This window comes from Lampetra fluviatilis, chromosome 67 (assembly GCF_964198595.1).
Source record: "Lampetra fluviatilis chromosome 67, kcLamFluv1.1, whole genome shotgun sequence".
Classification (NCBI taxonomy): domain Eukaryota; kingdom Metazoa; phylum Chordata; class Hyperoartia; order Petromyzontiformes; family Petromyzontidae; genus Lampetra; species Lampetra fluviatilis.
This window is the reverse complement of record NC_136341.1, coordinates 2,121,087-2,134,658: the sequence shown is the minus strand read 5'-3', so window position 1 is coordinate 2,134,658 and position 13,572 is coordinate 2,121,087. Positions and strand designations below refer to the sequence as shown.

Sequence of the window (13,572 nt, the reverse complement as noted above, 5' to 3'; positions counted from 1 at the left end):
ATTCAAGAGCCGAGTGGCTCACAGGGCTACACCTCTTCTTGGTTCTTTCGGTAAAGTCACGTAGAAGGGAAATAAAAACATAATAAAAATAAAACATAATAAAATACAATTCTCACGACGTTTCCGACAGGCCTGTTTCTTCACCTGAGAACGGCTGCTTGCGTTTGTGCCGAAACGTCGTGAGAATTATTTTGTTTAATTTTTATTATTTTATTATTTCCCTTCTACGTGACCTTACCGAAAGAACCAAGAAGATGAATCCCTGCAGTCACGAAAGCTTTAAATCCGGAAAAAAAAAGATGATGATGTTGATGATGTAGATGATGATGTTGATGATGATGTTAATGATGATGATGTTGATGATGTGAATGACGCTGTCTTTCCGACATCCCTGTTCTTCACCTGAGGACGGCTGCTTGCGTTGTGGCCGAAACGTCGTGAGAATTGTATTTTATTATGTTTAATTTTAATTATTTTATTATTTCCCTTCTACGTGACTTTACCGAAAGAACCAATAAGATGAATCCCTGCAGTCACGAAAGCTTTAAATCGAAAGGGCTATACCTAATAAAAGAACTTGAACTTGAAACTCCCCCGCTTCCCTCTTTCCCCTCCCCCCCTCTCCCCCTCTCCCCTTCCCCCCTCCTCCTCCTCCCTCCCTCCTCTTTCTCCCCTTCCCCCCTCCCCTCCTCCCCCCTCCCCCCCCTCCCCCCCCTCCCCCCTCCCCCCCCTCCCCCCTGCCCCCCCTCCCCTCCTCCCTCCCCCCTCCTCCCCCCTCCCCCCCTCCCCCCCCCTCCTCCTCCCTCCCCCCTCCCCCCCTCCCCCCCCCTCCCCCCTCCCCCCTCCCCCCCCCTCCCCCCCTGCCCCCCCCTCCCCTCCTCCCTCCCCCCTCCCCCCTCCTCCTCCCTCCCCCCCTCCCCCCCTCCTCCTCCCTCCCCCCTCCTCCCCCCTCCCCCCTCCCCCCCCCTCCTCCTCCCTCCCCCCCTCCCCCCCCTCCCCCCTCCCCCCCTCCCCCCTCCCCCCCTCCCCCTACTCCCCCTACTACCCCTCCCCCTACTACCCCTCCCCCTCCTCCCCCCTCCCCCTTACTTCCCCCTACTCCCCCTCCCCCTACTCCCCCCTCCCCTACACCCCTCTCCCCCCCTCTTCTCCCCCCTCCCCCCAATCCCCCCCCTTCTCCCCCTCCCCCCACTCCCCCTCCCCTTCTCCCCCCTCCCCCCACTCCCCCCCCCATTCTCCCCCCTCCCCCCAATCCCCCCCTTCTTCCCCCTCCCCTCACTCCCCCCCTTCTCCCCCCTCCCCCCCAATCCCCCCCCTTCTTCCCCCTCCCGCCACTCCCCCCTCCCCCTACTCCCCCCCTTCTCCCCCCTCCCTCACCCCCCCTTCTCCCCCCTCACCCCCCCCTTCTCCCACCTCCCCCCACTCTCCCCCCTCCTTCTCCCCCCTCCCCTCACTCCCCCCCTTCTCCCCCCACTCCCCCCCCTTCTCCCCCCTCCCCCTTCTCCCCCCACTCCCCCCCCTTCTCCCCCCTCCCCCTTCTCCCCCCACTCCCCCCCCTTCTCCCCTCTCCCCCCACTCCCCCCTCCCCTCTTCCCCCCCCCCCCACTTAGTCACATATTCACTTTAAGATGTTTTTTTATTCATGTTTTTGTTTTTTGTTTGTTGCGGTTGCACCCGATTCAAGAGCCGAGTGGCTCACAGGGCTACACCTCTTCTTGGTTCTTTCGGTAAAGTCACGTAGAAGGGAAATAAAAACATAATAAAAATAAAACATAATAAAATACAATTCTCACGACGTTTCCGACAGGCCTGTTCTTCACCTGAGAACGGCTGCTTGCGTTTGTGCCGAAACGTCGTGAGAATTATTTTGTTTAATTTTTATTATTTTATTATTTCCCTTCTACGTGACCTTACCGAAAGAACCAAGAAGATGAATCCCTGCAGTCACGAAAGCTTTAAATCCGGAAAAAAAAGATGATGATGTTGATGATGTAGATGATGATGTTGATGATGATGTTAATGATGATGATGTTGATGATGTGAATGACGCTGTCTTTCCGACATCCCTGTTCTTCACCTGAGGACGGCTGCTTGCGTTGTGGCCGAAACGTCGTGAGAATTGTATTTTATTATGTTTAATTTTAATTATTTTATTATTTCCCTTCTACGTGACTTTACCGAAAGAACCAATAAGATGAATCCCTGCAGTCACGAAAGCTTTAAATCGAAAGGGCTATACCTAATAAAAGAACTTGAACTTGAAACTCCCCGCTTCCCTCTTTCCCCTCCCCCCCTCTCCCCCTCTCCCCTTCCCCCCTCCTCCTCCCTCCCCTCCTCTTTCTCCCCTTCCCCCCTCCCCTCCTCCCCCCCCTCCCCCCCCTCCCCCCCCTCCCCCCTCCCCCCCTCCCCCCTGCCCCCCCTCCCCTCCTCCCTCCCCCCTCCTCCCCCCTCCCCCCCCTCCTCCTCCCTCCCCCCTCCCCCCCCTCCCCCCCCTCCCCCCCCCTCCCCCCTCCCCCCTCCCCCCCCCTCCCCCCTGCCCCCCCCTCCCCTCCTCCCCTCCCCCCTCCCCCCTCCTCCTCCCTCCCCCCCTCCCCCCCTCCTCCTCCCTCCCCCCTCCTCCCCCCTCCCCCCTCCCCCCCCTCCTCCTCCCTCCCCCCTCCCCCCCCTCCCCCCCTCCCCCCCTCCCCCTACTCCCCCTACTACCCCTCCCCCTACTACCCCTCCCCCTCCTCCCCCCTCCCCCTTACTTCCCCCTACTCCCCCTCCCCCTACTCCCCCTCCCCTACACCCCTCTCCCCCCTCTTCTCCCCCCTCCCCCCAATCCCCCCCCTTCTCCCCCTCCCCCCACTCCCCTCCCCTTCTCCCCCCTCCCCCCACTCCCCCCCCCATTCTCCCCCCTCCCCCCAATCCCCCCCTTCTTCCCCCTCCCCTCACTCCCCCCCTTCTCCCCCCTCCCCCCAATCCCCCCCCTTCTTCCCCCTCCCGCCACTCCCCCCTCCCCCTACTCCCCCCCTTCTCCCCCCTCCCCTCACCCCCCTTCTCCCCCCCTCACCCCCCCCTTCTCCCACCTCCCCCCACTCCCCCTCCTTCTCCCCCCTCCCCTCACTCCCCCCCTTCTCCCCCCCACTCCCCCCCCCTTCTCCCCCCTCCCCCTTCTCCCCCCACTCCCCCCCCTTCTCCCCCCCTCCCCCTTCTCCCCCCACTCCCCCCCCCTTCTCCCCTCTCCCCCCACTCCCCCTCCCCTCTTCCCCCCCCCCCCCCACTTAGTCACATATTCACTTTAAGATGTTTTTTTATTCATGTTTTTGTTTTTTGTTTGTTGCGGTTGCACCCGATTCAAGAGCCGAGTGGCTCACAGGGCTACACCTCTTCTTGGTTCTTTCGGTAAAGTCACGTAGAAGGGAAATAAAAACATAATAAAAATAAAACATAATAAAATACAATTCTCACGACGTTTCCGACAGGCCTGTTCTTCACCTGAGAACGGCTGCTTGCGTTTGTGCCGAAACGTCGTGAGAATTATTTTGTTTAATTTTTATTATTTTATTATTTCCCTTCTACGTGACCTTACCGAAAGAACCAAGAAGATGAATCCCTGCAGTCACGAAAGCTTTAAATCCGAAAAAAAAAGATGATGATGTTGATGATGTAGATGATGATGTTGATGATGATGTTAATGATGCTGATGTTGATGATGTGAATGACGCTGTCTTTCCGACATCCCTGTTCTTCACCTGAGGACGGCTGCTTGCGTTGTGGCCGAAACGTCGTGAGAATTGTATTTTATTATGTTTAATTTTTTATTAATTTTATTATTTCCTTTCTACGTGACTTTACCGAAAGAACCAATAAGATGAATCCCTGCAGTCACGAAAGCTTTAAATCGAAAGGGCTATACCTAATAAATGAACTTGAACTCGAAACTCCCCCCTCCCCTCTTTCCCCCTCCCCCTCCTCCTCCCCTTCTCCCCCCTCCCCCCCTCTCCCCTTCCCCCCTCCTCCTCCCTCCCCTCCTCTTTCTCCCCTTCCCCCCTCCCCTCCTCCCCCCTCCCCTCCTCTCCCCCCTCCCCCCTCCCCCCTTCCCCTGGCTCAGCGAGCTGGATGTGCCTTCAGCCGCCAGAGGTCGCTAGAACCCTCGCCCACACAGAACCCCTCCCCCCTGCCCCCCCCTCCCCTCCTCCCTCCCCCCCTCCCCCCCTCCTCCTCCCTCCCCCCTCCTCCTCCCTCCCCCCTCCCCCCCCCTCCCCCCTCCCCCCCCCTCCCCCCTCCCCCCCCTCCCCCCTGCCCCCCCCTCCCCTCCTCCCTCCCCCCTCCCCCCTCCTCCTCCCTCCCCCCCTCCTCCTCCCTCCCCCCTCCCCCCTCCCCCGCTCCCCCCTCCCCCCCTCCCCCCTCCCCCCTCCCCCCCTCCCCCCCCCCTCCCCCCTCCCCCCCTCCCCCCCTCCTCCTCCCTCCCTCCCCCCTCCTCCTCCCTCCCCCCTCCCCTCCCTCCCCCCTCCCCCCCCCTCCCCCCTCCCCCCTCCCCCCTCCTCCTCCCTCCCCCCCTCCCCTCCCTCCCCCCTCCCCCCCCCCTCCCCCCTCCCCCCCCTCCCCCCTGCCCCCCCCCTCCCCTCCTCCCTCCCCCTCCTCCTCCCTCCCCCCTCCTCCTCTGGTGGTGGTGTTGCTGGTGGTGGTGGTGCTGGTGGTGGTGTTGCTGGTGGTGGTGGTGCTGGTGGTGGTGGTGGTGCTGCTGGTGGTGTTGCTGGTGGTGGTGGTGTTGCTGGTGGTGTTGCTGGTGGTGGTGGTGCTGCTGGTGGTGTTGCTGGTGGTGGTGGTGGTGTTGCTGGTGGTGTTGCTGGTGGTGGTGGTGGTGCTGAGTGGTGGTGGTGGTGCTGGTGGTGCTGGTGGTGGTGATGGTGGTGCTGGTGGTGGTGGTGGTGCTGGTGGTGGTGGTGGTGGTGTTGCTGGTGGTGGTGGTGGTGCTGGTGTTGCTGGTGGTGGTGGTAGTGCTGGTGGTGGTGCTGGTGGTGGTGGTGGTGGTGCTGGTGGTGGTGCTGGTGGTGGTGGTGCTGGTGGTGGTGGTGGTGCTGGTGGTGGTGCTGGTGGTGGTGGTGCTGGTGGTGGTGCTGGTGGTGGTGGTGGTGCTGGTGATGGTGGTGGTGCTGGTGGTGGTTGGTGGTGCTGGTGGTGGTGGTGCTGGTGGTGGTGCTGGTGGTGCTGGTGGTGGTGGTGCTGGTGGTGGTGCTGGTGTTGCTGGTGGTGGTGGTGGTGCTGGTGGTGGTGGTGGTGGTGATGGTGGTGGTGCTGGTGGTGGTGGTGATGGTGGTGTTTGCTGGTGGTGGTGGTGCTGGTGGTGGTGGTGGTGCTGGTGGTGGTGGTGATGGTGGTGGTGGTGATGGTGGTGGTGTTGCTGCTGGTGGTGGTGCTGGTGGTGGTGGTGGTGCTGGTGGTGGTGGTGCTGGTGGTGGTGGTGCTGGTGGTGGTGGTGCTGGTGGTGGTGATGGTGGTGGTTACCGGTGATGATGGTGGTGGTGTGGTGCTGGTGGTGCTGGTGGTGGTGGTGCTGGTGGTGGTGGTGATGGTGGTGGTGTTGCTGGTGGTGGTGGTGCTGGTGGTGATGGTGGTGGTGGTGATGGTGGTGGTTGTGACCCTGAGCGGGAATCTAACTCGGGGTTCTGGGATCTGGGGGGGAGTTCGGAAACCTAACGCAGCGCGAACCCCTCCCCCACTAACCTCCACCCACACCCCACCCCCAACTCACCCCCCCACCCAACTCACCCCCCACCCCCAACTCACCCCCCCCACCCCACCCAACTCACCCCCCACCCACTCAACTCACCCCCCCACCCAACTCACCCCCCACCCCCACCCAACTCACCTCCCCACCCATCCCCCAACTCCCCCCCTCCCACCCTCCTAACCCCCCCCCCAACACGCCCCCCCAACACCCCCCCACCCTCCCAACACCCCCCACCCTCCCAACTCCCCCCCACCCTCCCACCCTCCCAACACCCCCCCCCCCACCCTCCCAACTCACCCCCTCACACCTAAACCCCCCCACCCTTCCAACGCCCCAACCCCCCAAATCCCCCCCCACTCCCCCAACCCCCACCCCTCACCCTCCCCCCCAACTCACCCCCAACTCCCACCCCCCCCCCCAACTCCCCCCCCCCCCCAACCCCCTCCTACCCCCCACCCTCCCAACACCGCCCCCCCACCCTCCCAACTCACCCCCTCACACCTAAACCCCCCCACCCTTCCAACGCTCCAACCCCCCAAATCCCCCCCCACTCCCCCAACCCCCACCCCTCACCCTCCCCCCCAACTCACCCCCAACTCCCACCCCCCCCAACTCCCCCCCCCCAACCCCCTCCTACCCCCCACCCTCCCAACACCCCCCCCCCACCCTCCCAACTCACCCCCTCACACCTAAACCCCCCCACCCTTCCAACGCCCCAACCCCCCAAATCCCCCCCCACTCCCCCAACCCCACCCCTCACCCTCCCCCCCCAACTCACCCCCAACTCCCACCCCCCCCAACTCCCCCCCCCCCAACCCCCTCCTACCCCCCACCCTCCCAACACCCCCCCCCCCACCCTCCCAACTCACCCCCTCACACCTAAACCCCCCCACCCTTCCAACGCCCCAACCCCCCAAATCCCCCCCCACTCCCCCAACCCCCACCCCTCACCCCTCACCCTCCCCCCCAACTCCCACCCCCCCCCCCCAACTCCCCCCCCCCCAACTCCCCCCCCCCAACCCCCTCCTACCCCCCACCCTCCCAACACCCCCCCCCCCACCCTCCCAACTCACCCCCTCACACCTAAACCCCCCCACCCTTCCAACGCCCCAACCCCCCAAATCCCCCCCCCACTCCCCCAACCCCCACCCCTCACCCTCCCCCCCAACTCACCCCCAACTCCCACCCCCCCCCCAACCCCCCCCAACCCCCTCCTACCCCCCACCCTCCCAACACCCCCCCCCACCCTCCCAACTCACCCCCCCCAACCCCCTCCTACCCCCCACCCTCCCAACCCCCCAAAATTCCCCCACTCCCCCAACCCCCACTCCCCCGTAATTAAAGTCTCGACCCGATTTTACGAATCGCGTTTCTTGCACCGCTGAGGAGCTTCCGTAGAGTGGCGGTGACGTCGTCATCACTCACTCGTTTGAGGGGCGGGGCGGAAATTGAAGAGCGAGAAAAGGCGGGAAAAAGGAAACTTCTCGCAGTGCAGGTAAGGATTTTGTAATTTATTTTGTAATTTATTTAGCTGTTATTCATCTTAATCTGAGGGGAATAAAAACAAATGAAACATTAATGCTTGAACGCGAACAATTGTTGGGGTTTAAAAAAATGTTGAAGGTTTTTTTTCATACTCATCACACATTACGCGGAGAGCCAGCCGACTTTAATCGTTAAATACTTTCGCGTTTTCCACCCGCTATTTTTTTAAACTTGAGATTTTTTGCCTTCAAAGTTGCCCCCCCTCCTCCCCAATACGCGTTCGTTCGATGTGCGGTTGTGGTGTACACGATGTCGATGTAGTGAGGGGTCTTGCGGATGGACTGGGAACCGCCATAGTAACGTGGACAATCGCGTGAAACGATTTTTTTTTAGCACGACGCTCTTTATCTTATCGACATTTTCCTCAAAAAAATAATCATCGACGGCCCATGATCGATCCACTGCTTGATGGAGATCAATGTAACACCGTCACCATGGTCGATTCACTGCTTCATGAGGGATCCACCCAGCCGTCTACACTTCGCGAAATGATTGAATCGCTTCGTTCTCTGAGGCAGAAGCCCTCCTCTACGTATTCATCATCATCGTCGTTGTTGTTGTTGTGGCTGTTGTTGTTACGTTAAGCGACGTGGTTAAGTGGCGGTGTGCGTCTTGCGAGTGGACTGTACTCGTCGCGGGAATGTGGAATGTGCATATCCGTGTTGTCATAATGATATTATATCGGTCGTCATACTTACAATGGGTCGTCATCATCATCTCCTCACCAATCAATAATGTGATCGTCACAGTAATCGATTAATATCAGCAGTAGCAGCCATGCTGTCTCCACTGCTAGATAACGATCTTGATTTAAAGTTACGTATTTTATTTTATACGATACCTAAGTGACTTTACCGAAATAACCAAAGCGTATAGATGAACATCAATATGCTATTTATAAAATAAACTGTGTAGTTATTTCTTCATAGCTCAATAAATATCATCATCATCATCTTCTTCGTGTGGAAATTTATATCAATAGCCTGACTCCAAATATACAGCAGCAGCAGCAGCAGGCATCGTCAGGGTCGGGATCGAACCCACGACCTCCTGTAGACCAGGCGAGGTAGTTAACATCTCCTAGCCACCTTGATCATGATGAAAGAGAGAGACACGCAAACTCCAAATATACAGCAGCAGCAGCAGGCGTCGTCAGGGTCGGGATCGAACCCACGACCTCCTGTAGACCAGGCGAGGTAGTTAACATCTCCTAGCCACCTTGATCATGATGAAAGAGAGAGACGCAGACTCTAAATATACAGCCGCAGGCGTCGTCAGGGTTGGGATCGAACCCACGACCTCCTGTAGACCAGGCGAGGTAGTCAACATCTCCTAGCCACCGTGATGATGATGATGAGAGAGAGACGCAGACTCTATTTATACAGCAACTGGCATCGTTAGGGACGGGATGGAACCCACGACCTCCTGTATACCAGGCAAGGTAGTTAACATCTCCTAGCCACCGTGATGATGATGAGAGAGCGATGCAGACTCCAAATATACAGCAGCCGCAGCAGGGGGGATGGTCAGGGTCGGGATCGAACCCACGACCTCCTGTATACCGGGCGAGGTAGTTAACATCTCCTAGCCACCGTGATGATGATGATGAGAGAGAGACGCAGACTCTATTTATACAGCAACTGGCATCGTTAGGGACGGGATGGAACCCACGACCTCCTGTATACCAGGCGAGGTAGTTAACATCTCCTAGCCACCGTGATGATGATGAGAGAGAGAGACGCAAACTCCAAATATACAGCAGCAGACATCGTCAGGGTCTGGATCGAACCCACAACCTCCTGTAGACCAGGCGAGGTAGTTAACATCTCCTAACCAGCACGTTGTACGAACAACAGGGCTGGGGAACGTCTGTATGAGGCCCGCAGAATCATTTGGTATGGCCTTGCCAAGGCAACCACAGGCGGGACTCGAAATTCAATAAATCTAGGAGCAAACCTGGAAAAGCAGTAGCCAGTAGCAACATCATCATCAATACCAGCTAACATATTCTTAGGTTTTTTCGGTAAAGTCACGTAGGTAAAACATTAAAATTAATAAAAGTAAAATAAAATAAAAATCACGACGTTTCGGAGGCAACACAAGCTTCCACCTGAAGACGGAAGCTTGTGTTGCCTCCGAAACGTCGTGATTTTTATTTTATTTTTTATTTTACTTTTATTAATTTTAATTTTTTACCCCACGTGACTTTACCGAAAAAACCTAAGACTCTGAATCCTTGCAGTCACGAAAGCTTCAAATCTAGAACCAGCTAACATCACACGCCTCGCCGAAGAGAAGCAGTTCCTGCCCATCACATTCGGGGCGAGTTAATTAAATGTTTGACCAAATATAACAGGATAACACTGGTCAACAAAAAAACTAAAACATTTTCTGGCCTGGACTTTTGTAATTCTAGATTTGAAGCTTTCGTGACTGCAAGGAATCATCTTCTTAGGTTTTTTCGGTAAAGTCACGTAGAAAGTAAAATAAAATAAACGTCGTGATTTTTCCGAAACGTCGTGATTTTTGTTTTTATTTTATTTTACTTTCTACGTGACTTTACCGAAAAAACCTAAGAAGATGGACTTTTGTAGCTGTTCTAGACTAATTTTAGGGTGCTGATTCCAAATCTGATCTCAGATCTCATTTTTATGCTATCGGCATACCCCATTTTCATAGATTTTACCCGAAATTAACTCTGTCACTTATGATTGCAAGTTGTTGCGAGTCAGTGACTGCTTTAGTGTTAAAATATAGTGCTGTATTTGTAGGATAGTGTGTTTATAATATCATTTTATCTAGATATCCACATTTATTTAATATTTTTCTTCTGAAGTTTTTATTGAAAATGCAACATTTGATATCTCGTTGGCTGTGTCGGGTGCTGGCTGGGTTTAACGACACAACATTTATATTGACGAGATCTAAGCCGAAAGGAAACCTGCGTTTATACCTGAACGCATGTCTTGACATGCTTTCAAGGCATGCAGCCAAGTCGATCCCTCGGGTCCCTCCCGGCACCTGTCTCTCGGTTTGCGCCAAAAGGTCTAGCGCCAAGACTTATGGAGGGGTGGGCAGCCTTCTGCGGCCTTCACCTTCCGAACAGCCTTGTCCGAGAATTCGAGGAGGGAAATCTGAAATGGGGGAATGGTTTCAAGCGAAATCTTAAAACGCCTTTTTAGAATCCTTTATATTAAGTTCACTTGCTTGCTTGCTTGCGCGCTTACGACCGTGCAAATTTTTCGGTCGTTTTTTAACCCACTTCCCGTGATCCATTCGAGCTGACATTTTGCACACAGACTCGTTGTGCGTGACAATTTATTTTCCTGAAATTTTTTTCCATAACTTTACACTTTTTATGAACATTTTTTTTATATTTAATTACCAATTGCTTAATGGTGGCAGGCAATCATCTGACCCATAGGTGGCAGCCATCTCAAGCCAGAGGACGAGAGGACTCTAGCCGCCCTGATGCCACGCATATAAAGGATTTATAGTGAAAAACTTTGTTTTTACGGGTTAATTCTTTTTAGATTGGCCTTTAAAAAAAATTAGGATGCTTTCATTTGCGTGTCTTGTGCAGTTTTATTGTAACTTTTAGTTCATTATAACGCGATGTCATTTTTTATTTTCTTTATCGTTGTTTACATCGCATCGGTCGCATCATTTAGTCATGTAAAGCGCTTTGTATTGCGCGAAGTTTTGCTACGTAAGTAAAGTTGGTCGATTTTGATTTAAATATGATGGTCAAACCGGCTCATTGCTTCGTGGACACTCCACCACCATCACCGCCCCTCCTTTGAAGTTTCTCCTAAATCCGGCGAAATGTTGGCACTGCCTTCTGGGTGGAGGTGGGTGGGGGGTATGGCAGAGGTCACAACCGGGTACCCGATACCCGTACCCTACCCGATACCCGGCTACCCGTACCCGGCCGGGTACGGGTAGCCGTTTGTGACCCTGGTGCGGCCGGGTACGGGTACGGGTAGGCCGTGAGTCATTGGTGAGTCACCGTTTGTCACTCATTTCGGGTAGGGTACGGGTAGGGAACGGGTACTCGTACCCGGCCAGATATGGGTACGGGTACCCATTTGCGACCCTGGTGCGGCCAGGTACGGGTAAGGAATCAAAACCCGTTTGCGACCTCTGGTGTATGGAGACCAAAGAGTTTTATTTATTTGAATTTATTTTCTCCCCGATGATTTTTTTTTGCTTGCTACGTGTATGTGTTGTTTCTCTCTCAACTCTCTCTCGTAATTTATGTATTAATTTTTTCATTTTTGATTTGCTTTAGTAGTAGTGGTGGGGGAGTTTGTTTTTGTATCGGCTAATCGATGTTGCAGCGTTGTGGGAATCAATTGCGTGAACGACCCTATCTGGAATGAAATTGTTATTACCATCTGTCCACGGAAAGCTGTTTAAGCGGCACGCTTAGATAAACTCTGCAACCTCCCTGGGTCTCTTTCTGAGCTTTGGTACCCCTACCAGGAGAAGGATGCTCTTTAAGAATCCCTGCCCACCAGAGGAGACATCGTAATGATGAAGGAGTGGGGGGGGGGGGCTTCCCTGGCCACCTCGTCTGTTGATAACACTGGTCAACACACTTTTTCTGGCATAAGGTATTCCAACGGTTTTAAGGTGTAATTTTGGGGTGCTGATTCCAAATCTGCAGAAGAAAAATATTAAATAAATGTGGATATCTACATAAAATGATATTATACACACACTATCCTAAAAATACAGCACCATATTTTAACACTAAAGCAGTCACTGACTCGCAACAACTTGCAATCATAAGTGACAGAGTTAATTTCGGGTAAAATCAATGAAAATGTGGTATGCCGATAGCATAAAAATGAGATGTGATAGAGCAAATCTGAGATCAGATTTGGAATCGGCACCCTGAAATTAGTCTAGAACAGCTGCAAAAGTCCAGGCCAGAAAAACATGTTTTTTTTTGTTGACCTGTGTTATGATTCATCTTCTTGGTTCTTTCGGTAAAGTCACGTAGAAGGGAAGTAATAAAATAATAAAAATAAAACATAATAAAACAATTCTCTCTGAGAATTCTCTCTCTGAGAATTATTTTATTATGTTTTGTTATTTTATTACTTCCCTTCTACGTGACTTTACCAAAAGAACCAAGAAGATGAATCCCTGCAGTCACGAAAGCTTTAAATCGGAAGTGTTATGATTGTGTACCTCGTTGTAGCCGCTGCTGTTACCAGCTGCAAAAGTCCAGGCCAGAATTTATTTTTTATTTTTTGTTGACCAGTGTTATCATTGAGCGAATCAAAGTCAAGCGTAGTGTAGGGTCGAATGAGTAAAGGACCTTGGGCAAAAGCTATTTAATGCGGTGGGATATGCTGCTTCACCAGTCCCCCCCCCCCCCTTATCTGCCCTGTCGGTATTTTAATGCCGGCGCGATTTTTTTTCCAGCATTTCTAATTTAACGCTTCGTGAAGTTATTATATTTAAGTAAGCGGACAAACACAACACCCGGTTTTCGCGACGCTCCCTTGACAACTTAATGGTTTTATATTACGCAGTCGTAGCTTTGGGTGTTTTTAAATCCTTTATATTAAGTTTGCGTGCTTGCTTGCTTGCGTGCTTGCTTGCTTAGGACCGTGCAAAACTTTCGGTCGTTTTTTAACCCACTTCCCGTGATCCAATCGAGCTGACATTTTCCACACAGACTCGTTGTGCGAGACAATTTATTTTCGTGAAAAAAAATTCCCAAAATTTTAAACTTTTTAGGCAAAAAAAAATCATTTTACATATATTCAAATAGAACGCATTCATGGCTTTGGCTGAACGTCAGAGTGTAAGAGCCCAGAGCGTAACTCCTCCACAGGCCGTGGCGGAGTAGCGCAGTTGGTAGCGCCCTCGCTTCCCATGCCAAACGTCCCGGGATCGATCCCCGCGTCCTCCACAGGCGAATATATTTTTAAATCCTTTATATTAAGTTCGCTGCCACGCATATAAAGGATTTATAGTGAAAAACTTTGTTTTTACGGGTTATACTTATTTCTTCTCTCTCCCGCTCTCTCTCTCTCTCTGGATGTTCACTTTTTAATGCCGGTTATTTGCAAATTTTTAAAGAGTTAAAAATTCCCTGAGGTTTTGAATTTTCTAAATTACATTAGCTTTTCAATTTTCGATGACCCCGTTACTAGTACTATTACCACTGCTCCTACGCGCGTATAATTACCGTGCTGCATTCCGTTTCTCCTGCAACGTGACGGTAGTAGTCATCTCGTTCCTGAACAACATCCCTGTTAAGGAAAAATTGCGTGATGAATAAATAACGTATT

General features: G+C 53.5%; 1 long non-coding RNA gene across 1 annotated transcript in view; it reads left to right on the top strand.

Moving 5' to 3' along the window:
* Nucleotides 1–7,181: 7,181 nt before the first annotated feature.
* The window catches only part of LOC144952369 (uncharacterized), a 144,103-nt gene continuing 137,712 nt past the window's right edge, over nucleotides 7,182–13,572 (top strand). Inside the window, exon 1 of the long non-coding RNA XR_013640620.1 lies at nucleotides 7,182–7,211. This is a non-coding gene — a long non-coding RNA (uncharacterized LOC144952369). The remainder of the gene's footprint in view (nucleotides 7,212–13,572) is intronic.